The sequence below is a fragment of the Elaeis guineensis genome, chromosome 7 (genome assembly GCF_000442705.2).
Source record: "Elaeis guineensis isolate ETL-2024a chromosome 7, EG11, whole genome shotgun sequence".
NCBI lineage: Eukaryota > Viridiplantae > Streptophyta > Magnoliopsida > Arecales > Arecaceae > Elaeis > Elaeis guineensis.
Genome location: NC_025999.2, coordinates 51,191,025 through 51,201,741, shown reverse-complemented (window position 1 = coordinate 51,201,741; position 10,717 = coordinate 51,191,025). Strand labels below are relative to the sequence as shown.

The 10,717-nt window shown below is 44.3% G+C and overlaps 1 non-coding gene across 1 annotated transcript; it reads right to left on the bottom strand.

Moving 5' to 3' along the window:
- Window positions 1–10,038: 10,038 nt before the first annotated feature.
- On the bottom strand, window positions 10,039–10,147 carry LOC140859567 (small nucleolar RNA R71). The gene has a single exon (XR_012143104.1). It is a non-coding gene; the product is annotated as a small nucleolar RNA R71 (small nucleolar RNA).
- Window positions 10,148–10,717: the final 570 nt, after the last annotated feature.

Genomic DNA, 10,717 nt, shown 5'->3' with positions numbered 1-10,717 from the left:
ACTACAAAATCTAACTAGAAACTTTTGACTCAATACAGGAAACATGTTTGCGTCCAACCCCCTGACCAAAATACTAGACACCCACAGATTGACTGGACCAAATTTCAAGGACTGGTTGAGAAACTACAGAATTATTCTGGATTTCGAGAAACTGACTCATATCTTGGATCAGGACCCACCTGCCATGTCAGTACGTCTGACTGCTGAATAGAGAGCGTCTCTAGAAAAGTGGACGGATGAAGATAATAAAGCCAGGTACTACATGTTGGGTGAAATATCTGATGACTTGCAGTGCCAGCATGAGAATATTATGACTACCCGCCAAATGTTGGCTCACCTACAAGAGTTGTTTGGTGAACAAAGTCGTGCAGTCAAGTATCAACTCTACCAAAGACTTTTTAAGGCTAAAATACGTAATGGACAGTCAGTCCAAGATCATTGTTTGACAAGGATCAAGGACCTTGAGAAGCTTGAGAAACTCGGTATCATCTTAGACAAGGATTTTCAGATTGATGTGATCCTTCAGTCCTTGTCCGATGCATATGGTCAGTTCATCATGAACTTTCATATGCATAAGATGCAGTGTACCTTGGCTGAGTTAATGAATATGTTGGTTACGGCTGAGCTTTCTTTGAAGGGTTCAAAAGGCTCAGTCCTTACTGTGGAGTAGACTTCTTCCAAGAGAAAGTCTTTTGGAAAGAAGAAAAAGTCTGCGAAGAAGCAGAAGATGGATGGGAAAAGGAAGAAGACGGAACCGAAGAAGAAGGCTACTGAAAAGGAAAAATGTTTCCACTGCAATTCAGACGGCCATTGGAAATGAAACTATCCTCAGTACCTGGCCACCCTGAAGAACAAGAAGGATGGTCCTTCTGGAGGTATGCTCATTATAGAATCTAATCTTATGGTTTCCTCTTAATCCAGTTGGGTACTTGACTCTGATTCTAGTGCTCATTTATGCACTTCTATGCAGGATCTTGAGGAGAGCAGGAGGCTGAGGGATGGAGATATGATCCTACGCATCAGGAACAAAGTAAGAATTGCTGTTGTGGCTGTGGAAACCTACCCTCTGCGATTACCATTAAGATTAGATTTACTTCTTAGAGATTATTATTATGTGCCTGTAGCAAGCAGGAATTTGATTTCTGTTTCATGTTTAGCATAAGAAGGCTATGTGATTAGCTTTCATAAGAACCATTGTAACATATTTTATGAAAATAATAAAGTTGCAAATGGTTTTCTTATTAATGGTCTCTATCAGCAACATATTGATGTATCTGTATTTCATATCGAGCAAAATATGAATGCCATGGGAATTAAAAGGCCTAGAGATAGTCTAAATAATAAGTATCTGTGGCACCTAAGGCTAGGTCATATAGTGGAAGAAAGGGTTAACAAATTGAAAAAATTTGGGCTATTGAGTCTGTTGACTTCTGAGTCATATCCAGTTTGTGAAGCATGCCTTCAAGGTAAAATGACCAAGCTCCCTTTTGTGGGACATGGGGAAAGGGCCACATACCTACTTGCCCTAGTACATACGGATGTGTGTGGCCCATTTGATGTGACGACTAGAGGCAACTATATCTAATTCATTATCTTTACCGATGATATATCTAGGTATGGATATATGTTTCTGTTGGCGCAAAAATCCACCTACGCCGGAGAAGCTGGAGTCAAGGGAGTCGCGGTCGCCGTCGGGACCTGCAAAAGAAGTCTAAACCGGAGGTGGGGTTGCTCCGGCAAGACCCTCTGACGCTCAAGTCAGTTCTCTGCCTCAACAAGAATGGAGTGCTCGAACGAAAATTTTAGCAGAGTTTCTAGGTAAAAATGAGAGCTTATAGAATAACGTATCTGGGGTTCTCCTTTTATAGACAGAGGGGGCAACAAATTGATAGCGACGTCTGTAACCGTTTGGCAGTGGATCGTCCAGAGTCAGGAGGAATTTATTGCGGAGGATAGTGGAGTGGGATCGTGGCTATCGCCGTGGCTCACCACGTGGAATCAGTTACGGAGAGTGGAGTGGCGTCCGCTGTCGTGACTCGTTAGGGAGTGGCGGAATCGCACAGAATCCACCGCAGGGAGTGGAGCAGAATCGTGGCCGTTAATATGGCCTGTCAGGGAATAATGGAGTTGCGTAGGGTCTGCAGCAGGGAGTGGAGCAGTGTTGTCCGTTATTGTGGCCTGCCAGGGGGTCCAGACTTGTCGGCCGAAGTTCGGTTGGAGTTGGTAGCGAGGTCCGGCTCCCGTAGGAGTCCGGACGGAGCTTACCAGCAGTTGAAGTTGGTGACAGAGCTTGGCTCCCGTAGGAGTCTGGGCGGAGTCCTCCTTGCGGTTGGAGTCGTGGATGGAATCCAGCTCCCGTAGGAGTCCGGGCGAAGTCCTCCTTGCGGTTGGAGTCGTGGACAGAGCCTGGCTCCCGTAGGAGTCCGGGTGGAGTCTTCCTGCAATTAAAGTCAGGTGCGAAGTCCGGCTCCCGTAGGAGTCCGGATGGAGCTTACTAGCAGTTGAAGTTGGTGACGGAGCCCGGCTCCTGTAGGAGTTCGGGCGGAGTCCTCCTTGCGGTTGGAGTCGTGGACGGAGCCCGGCTCCCGTAGGAGTCCGGGCGGAGTCTTCCTGCAATTTAAAGTCAGGTGCGAAGTCTGGCTCCCGTAGGAGTCCGGATAGAGCCTACCAGCAGTTGAAGTTGGTGACGGAGCCCGGCTCCCGTAGGAGTTCGGGCGGAGTCCTCCTTGTGGTTGGAGTCGTGGACGGAGCCCGGCTCCCGTAGGAGTCCGGGCGGAGTCTTCCTGCAATTAAAGTCAGGTGCGAAGTCCGGCTCCCGTAGGAGTCCGGACGGAGCTTTCCAGTAGTTGAAGTTGGTGACGGAGCCCGGCTCCCGTAGGAGTCTGGGTGGAGTCCTCCTTGCAGTTGGAGTCGTGGACGGAGCCCGGCTCCCGTAGGAGTCCGGGCGGAGCGATGGGAGTTCACCAATAGCAGTAGAAAGTCGAAAGAGGCTTGCGAGGGTCAATCCCATCGAGACTTCGACCGAGGATATTTTATACCCAACACCAGTCCCCCTACTTTCGAGTTCGAATTTCGAATGAAGTACAGAGAGGTCATCGCAGCCGAAGTTCTCCCCCTGACGCCCATGCGCGACCATCCTCGGATATGTTGGCATTTAATGCGCGCATGCCGGAGCCCTTTTTCTGATTAGGGCGACCCAAAGAATCTTTTCGAAACTCACCCCGGGACGTGATCTCAAGCGTCGTGCCATGAAAGTTTGCGAACGGTCAACCCCAAGTCGCGGCGAGTGGGACACGTGGTGGGCATTGGTTGGCCTAGGGGCATCTGCCATTATAATTGCGCCAGGCTCCGTTGCCTATTTAAACCCCCACCCTTCCTCCGGGGGCTTTACTTTGCCTAAAGGATGACACCTTTCTTTCGTCTGAGAGCTTAGCCACTCAGCCACTCCATCGGTGCCCCTGCCGACTCCGAGCGTCCTCCACGCTGGTCTTTGCCGTCTCCAGCCCCCCGATTCCTCTCTAAGGGGTTCCCCCGCCAGGGCCTCCGCTCCGGAGGCCAACCTCAAGAGGATGCCACAGGCTTGGAAGAGCGCAAGGAGGAGAACAGCAGTCTGCGAGTTCTTCGGTCATCGAGCGGCTGCTGAAGGTTCCCATCGCTTCAAAGGGGGCTCGAGGGAGAATTCCTTCAACAACAGGGGTTTAATAACGGGGATAGCCGGTGAAGGCATTCTGCCTGAGAATTTTGGAGTAGCAAGACAGGGTGACATCGGTCAAGAGGGTAGAGCTGTCGTCACAAGCTGTGGCGGGATCCTTGATGTCGTCGGGGCCGAGGGACCAGAAGCGGTCGGCGCTGACGGTGGGGCAGTAAAACTTGTTGTGGGGATGGTGGAAGTAGCACATGCCAACCTTGTCGGAACACTTAGGACGGTGGTTGTCATGGAGCATTCGGTGATGGCGCATATCTCTGGCGTCATTGCTGCCTTCGGGGTAACTCCGGTTCTTCTTGAAACAGATCTTCGTCGCCGCTGCCATTGCCCTTACTGCCCCCTGGAATCTATCCCATCCTTTTCCCCCTAAGGATGGGATTTCGGAGGTGGAGCGAAACAAGGCAGGGGCGAGAGCCGATAGGCTTGTCACACGCACTAGAAAATATGGCTGGGAAGGACAGAAACGGGAAGAGAAGTTTGCAGCTTGAAGTGGCCTCCGGTGTATCCCTTCCAAGCCATGTTCTCGAGCCTTGTAATAATGTATTCTTTTCTGGCCCTCCTGGTCTTGTAACGTACATCTTGTTAGTCGAAAAATGAGAAGGTGATTTTGTTACCTTGTCCATACTTTGCGTCGAATCGTTGTCTGCCGAACTTTTTCCTTTGCCGTTGTTATTGTTGTATTCCCTTCTCCTCTTCTCTTTTTTTTTTTTTTTTTTTTTGACGTCGTCCTTAGGTTACCGGTGGTTGCCACATCAGCTTGCCTTTTAGTTATCCCTTTCCTTCAACCTCAATGGCTCTATAATGCATACGAGAAGGTAATTTTTCACTACCGTTTTTACTCATGTGTTGAATTGTCATTTGCCGAGCTTCTTTTCGGCCTTTGTGTCGTTCGAAGGTATCCGGTTGCTATCGTATCGACCCATCTTTTTCGTCCGTGGCTGCAGAGTCATCTGGGACCATTCGGGTTTGGTGCCCCCATCAGGGCTCGAGTTCGGAGGTCTGAGCTTCTGTCACCCTGAGGAAGTTGTCTTACCTTGGGCTTGTGTTGAAAGCTTCCTTGAAAGCTGAGGTTCTTGATGAGAGCCCCAATCCTTGCCAAGACAGGGTTCTCTGCATCTTGGACGCTGTTTGTTTTCCATTCGTCGCTGACGTGATCCATCGGCTTCCTTTTTCTTTTTCGCTTGGAACTTTTCCTTTGCTCTTGGTGAGGTTACGGGAGTTTGGCTCCCGTAAGCAAAGTCGGGGTGAAGTCCGGCTCTCGTGTGAGTCCGGACGAAGCCTGTAAGTGAAGTTGCGGGCGGGGCTCGGCTCCCGTAGGAGTCCGGGTGGAGCCCTTCAGCAGTTGAGGTTGAGAACGGAGTTCGGCTTCCGTAGGAGTCCGGGTGGATTCCACCTGCAGTCAAGGTTAGGGACAAAGTCCGGCTCCCGTAGGAGTCCGGACGAAATTTTATTATGAGGGGGCCGTTGGGGAAAGTCTCCCCCTTTTTCTCCTCTGGTCTTTGAACGACCAGACTTTTAATTGATGCCGGGATGAGGTTCTTCCCCATTCCTGTCGTAACAGGTTTCAGCTCTGGTTAGGATGAGATCTTCCTCTTGTTTCTAACACAGCCGTGGGCGTGCATATGGGCATTGCTGGGCCCTTCCCACCTCCCGGCCTAAAGAGAGTCGGGCCTTCGACTTTGCTCGAGTTAGGGCGAGGTTCTCCTTCTGTCCCTAACAGGGCTGTGGGGGCGCATATGGGCGTTGCAGGGCCTCTCCCCACCTCCCAGCCTAAAGAGAGCCGGGCCTTCGACTTTGCTCAAGTTAGGGCGAGGTTCTCCTCCTGTCCCTAACAGGGCTGTGGGGGCACATATGGGCGTTGCAGGGCCTCTCCCCACCTCCCGACCTAAAGAGAGTCGGGCCTTCAACTTTGCTCAAGTTAGGGCGAGGTTCTCCTCCTGTCCCTAACAGGGCTGTGGGGGCGCATATGGGCGTTGCAGGGCCTCTCCCTCCATCCGGTCTAAAGGGAACCGGGCCTTCGACTTTGCTCAAGTTAGGGCGAGGTTCTCCTCCTGTCCCTAACAGGGCTGTGGGGGCGCATATGGGCATTGCAGGGCCTCTCCCCCCATCCGATCTAAAGGGATCTGGGCCTTCGACTTTGCTCAAGTTAGGGCGAGGTTCTCCTCCTGTCCCTAACAGGACTGTGGGGGCGCATATGAGCGTTGCAGGGCCTCTCCCCCCATCCGGTCTAAAGGGAACCGGGCCTTCAATTTTGTCGAGACGAGGTTCCCCTTTCACTTCTGATACAATTTATTTGGATGGTCCTCTAGATGTAGGATATTGCCAAAGACATGCAGATACACAACTTTTAATTAAAATAAAGTTATTGGTAGTACATTCGTAAGTTCTCTGAGCTCCATGGTCGCGGGAGGTAGGCTCCTCCGAGCTCCTTAAGATAATAAGTTTCGGGACGAACTACTTCTTTGACCTCATACGGGCCTTCCCAGTTAGGGGCGAGCTTCCCTCGATCCTGAGGTTGCCAGACAGCAGCTCATCGAAGCACTAGATTTTCCGCTCTAAAGACTTTGTTCCTGACCCGAGAGTTGTAATAGCGAGCGACTTTCTGTCTGTAGGCTGCCATTCGAACCTAAGCTATCTCCCGCCTTTCTTCCAGCAGGTCGAGGTTGGCTTTAAGACCTTGCGAATTTTGATGTTCGTCGAATGCCACGACTCGTGCCGACGGGAGTTTAAGCTCGATTGGGATGACGGCCTCCATACCGAAGGCTAAAGCAAAGGGGTCTCCCCTGTGGGCAGCCTCTGGGTAGTTCGATACGCCCACAGCACATGATAAAGTTTATCCGCCCAAGTTCCCTTCGCCTTTTCGAGCTGTTGCCCAGCTATGCAACCCAAGAGGGGGGGTGAATTGGGTTTCTAAAAATTTTAAGCTTAACTAATGACTTATGAAAGATGTTTGTCAATAGCTAAATGAATGAGGAGAATGACTTTAGTTCAAGATTAATTGCCTAAAGCAAGAATACAAGGAAATAATGAAGAGTTAAAGAGAGGCAATTATGCACACCACAAACACAAGGATTTATAGTGGTTCGGTGCCAACCTTGCACCTACATCTACTCTCCAAGCTCCTACTTGGAAATTTCAATCCACTAAACTTGTATTCAACCCGAATACAAACATCGGAAACTCCGACACTAGCTATCCCAAGCTAGTCCACTTGTTTCCCGGGTACAAGCCAATCCAATACACTCCGATTCTAGGTTCGGATCAACCTTCCCTTATTTTGGAACCCCTCCAAAATAAAAAACAATCACTCAAAATAAGTAAAACAATTTATAGCACAAATAAGTACAAGAAAAGCCCCTTTAATGAGCGAATATAACTTTAAATATACTTTACTCAAGAGAAGAAGCCCCTTTTCGGATTTTCTCAAAGTGGATGGAGAATTGATTGAGCGCTTGAGGAGTTGGTGAGCTTGGATTGATGGCTACTTGGAAGCTTTAAATGAGCTCTTGATTAGGGCTGAAAAGTTGGTTTGAGAAATCTTTTCTCTTTTGAATGCTCTTGAATGCTCTCTTGAATGCTCTTCTTTTTCTTTTTAATCTCTTGCACTCTCTCTTTCTTCTTCTTGTTTGTTTCCCACCTTTGAATCCTTTTATAGCTTTAAGAAATAGAGAAAAATATTCTAGGCTGAAAAAGAGCCATTAGACCACATTAAATGAGCACTAAAAGCACTTAAAATGGGTTAAAAACTAGCCGTTGCGGAAAAATCCCGTCGCAGGGATCGACTCATGAGTCGACTCATGCCTCAGGGGTCGACTCATGAGTCGACCTCTGTTGAAGCAACCAGAAAATAGGGTTCTATAAATTTTGACCTAAAACTGCAGGAGTCGACTCATGAGTCGACTCATGCCTTGAGAGTCGACTCACGAGTCGACTCACAGGCCGTGCCAAGCCAAAAATTCAGCATGCCAAACTGCTCATTGTGCCATAAGCTGACTCATGAGTCGGCTCATGGATTTCAAACATGCATAACTTCAAAAATACAAGTCCAAAAATAATGAAATTTTCGCCAATAGATCACAAATCTTTTGTTCTACCAAATGATACTATTAAATTAGGGTTTTGGTAAAATTACGATTTTACCCCTGAAGAGCACAAAGACTTTTTCAAATAAAAATATTGGTACCCCTTCAATCTGCTTTGTAATCATCAAAATCAATCTAGGAGCAACAATCTCCCCCTTTTTGATGATGACAAAATACTTGAACAAAAGCATTTATGTGAATCATGGATTTCAAAAGGATGCATTATAGGTGCATATGCTTGAAAAGAATATTGATTCTTTTGGCATGTGATACAAATGGTCATATGCATAAATAGTTTGCCCATTTGCTTGAAGATTGTCATAGTTTTATTTTATTTTATTATTTTTTTAAAGTTTTTATACTTAAATTTTAATTTTAATTAATGCAAAATTTATTTTCTTATACTTTAAATTTCTGTCTTTTATTTTTATTATAAGTAGATGCTAAGATCTAGTTAATAGATCTTAGTACCAATTTATTTTTATATTCTTTAAATTTTTATTATTTATTTTTATTATAAATAAAAGCTAGGATCTAAATAGTAGATCTTAATACTCGATTTATTTTTCATACTTTTAATTTTTTTTTCTGACTTAAATTATTTTCTTCAATTTTTTTTTATAAAATCAAAGATTTCAAATCAAAGTACTGTCTTTTCTGTGAATTCAATCCAACTCACTACTTTTTATATATTTTTAATATTTTTAAAAATTAAAATTAGTTTGATAATCATGGTATCCTAACGACAACATCATGACCCTATTAATTTTTGGCACCGTTGCTAGGAAAGGCACCAATTTAATATTTGATTTTTTTAATTTTCTTGTGAATATAGCTTACTAAATTTTTTAATTTTTTTTTTCTTTTCACAAAAAAAAAAGAAAAAAAGAAGGATGAAACGCTTCAATTTGGTGAGACCAATCCTAACCCTAACCCTAAACTACTTTTTTTTAGTATTAATTACTATTTTTTTAAATTAACATAAAATTTATCCACATAAATCTAATAAAAATCACATGACAAAAGTAGAAACTTACTTATTTAAAAGTATTCATCATCGTAGATTTACTTTTGATAATCGCTGGAGATAAAGTAAGCTTTCAAGTTTGATTAATTTTATGTACATAATTTTGTTGCATAGAATCTATTATTTAAAATTAATTATGTATATTCATCTCAAATAAACTTAAGGGCAACACCCATTAACAAGATAAAGTGAGGATTTTATCACCCTTCTTTAGCTCAAAAATCACCAACCAGCATCCCACATTAACCCAAGCCTAATTAAAATTAAGTAGATGTTGGCCCCTATGATCAATTGAGTTCAGTTTGAGTATTGTAGTAAAGTCAAGTGAAAAGTAAGTTTGGACTCACCCCTGAAACTGATATCTAAGGCAAGAGGTTACAAAGACTAAACCTAAGTAGGCTCATGGTTATTTAATTAGTTTCATTAGCTTACCTAGCCAATTCAATTGGTGTCTAAGGCAAGCAACGAGGGACCCCCACAACCCCACCACTTCTTAGACCCCAACTTGCATCTAGGCCCAGTTACTCTACATCGAATTGTTAGGTCTAAGAAACCCATAGGTGTCTAGATTTAATTGGTTGCTAACTTGATTGCAATTAATACTTAACCACAACTAATTTTTCTCATCTATCGTCTTTAGGTCTAGGGCTTTCTTAAGGTTCTCACTTTTAGAACCTCTCTCTTTCTTCCTCTTCTCTTTTCTTTCTTCCTCTTCTTAAAAAAAAAATCTGAACCACGCACATTAGGGTTTGCACTAGTACATGCATGGTAAGAGATCTCTTTATCCTGACCTAGTTGAACCTAATCCTGAAATTGAATGGTTGATTCATATTAAATCTGAAAATCAAATGGCTAGAAATCCTAGAGAACCACCTAGGCAGATGAAGGAATATTTTATTTCTTTCACCTATAACTCATCAACTTGTATCCACTTAATATCCCTGTAAGCCATTATAAGATCAAGTTGACCACAGTCCAGATGCTCCCATCTTTCTATGGAAACACCAATGAAGATCCTTACAAGTATCTAGATGAGTTCTTAAAAATCTGTTCTACGATAAAAATTCAAAATTTTACTGATGATACACTTAGACTGATCCTATTCCCCTTTTCACTTAAGGGCAAAGCCAAGTACTGACTTGGCACAATAAGGAGACCAATCCAAACTTGGGTTGAAATGCAGCATGAGTTTCTTAAGAAATTCTATCCCATAGGTCGAACTAACACCATAAGGTGAGGCATCACTAGATTTGCTCAGCTTCAAGGAGAACAAATTCATGAGTCATGGGAGAGACTTAAGGAACTTCTTAAAAAATGTCCGCACCATGGTCTATCTAAGTGGTAAATTGTTCAAGCTTTCTATAAGGATTTAGGTGATCAGTATAGATAGATGGTAGATGCATCTTGTGGAGGTGCCTTCATGAATAAGAGTAAGAATGAAGCCTATACTTTGTTTAGAACCTTGAGTGAAAACTCGATCAACCATGCTTCACTATCTTCCTATGAAAGATTGATCCCTCACCAAAAGTGGGTAAGAATTTTTGAGATCAAACAAACAGACTCTAGTTTTAAGGCTAACTTGAATCTAATAGCTCAAAAATTAAATAAAGTCGACTTTCTTATCTAGAAGTTAGATTAGTTCCTAATTCTAGATCAACAATCTCCTATGTAATACACAATCAGGCGATTTGTTCTTTCTGTACTAGCCCAACACATCATGTGAGTGAATGTTTCATAGCTGTATAGTTTTTATCTTTCATTCAAGAATAAGTTCAAGTTGTCCAAAATTACTCTAAGCCTGTCAATGACCTATTCTCAAACACATATAACCCAGATTGGAGGAACCATCCTAATTTTTCTTGGAGATCCCAATAGACTCAGGCTCAGATCCAAATTTTTTCT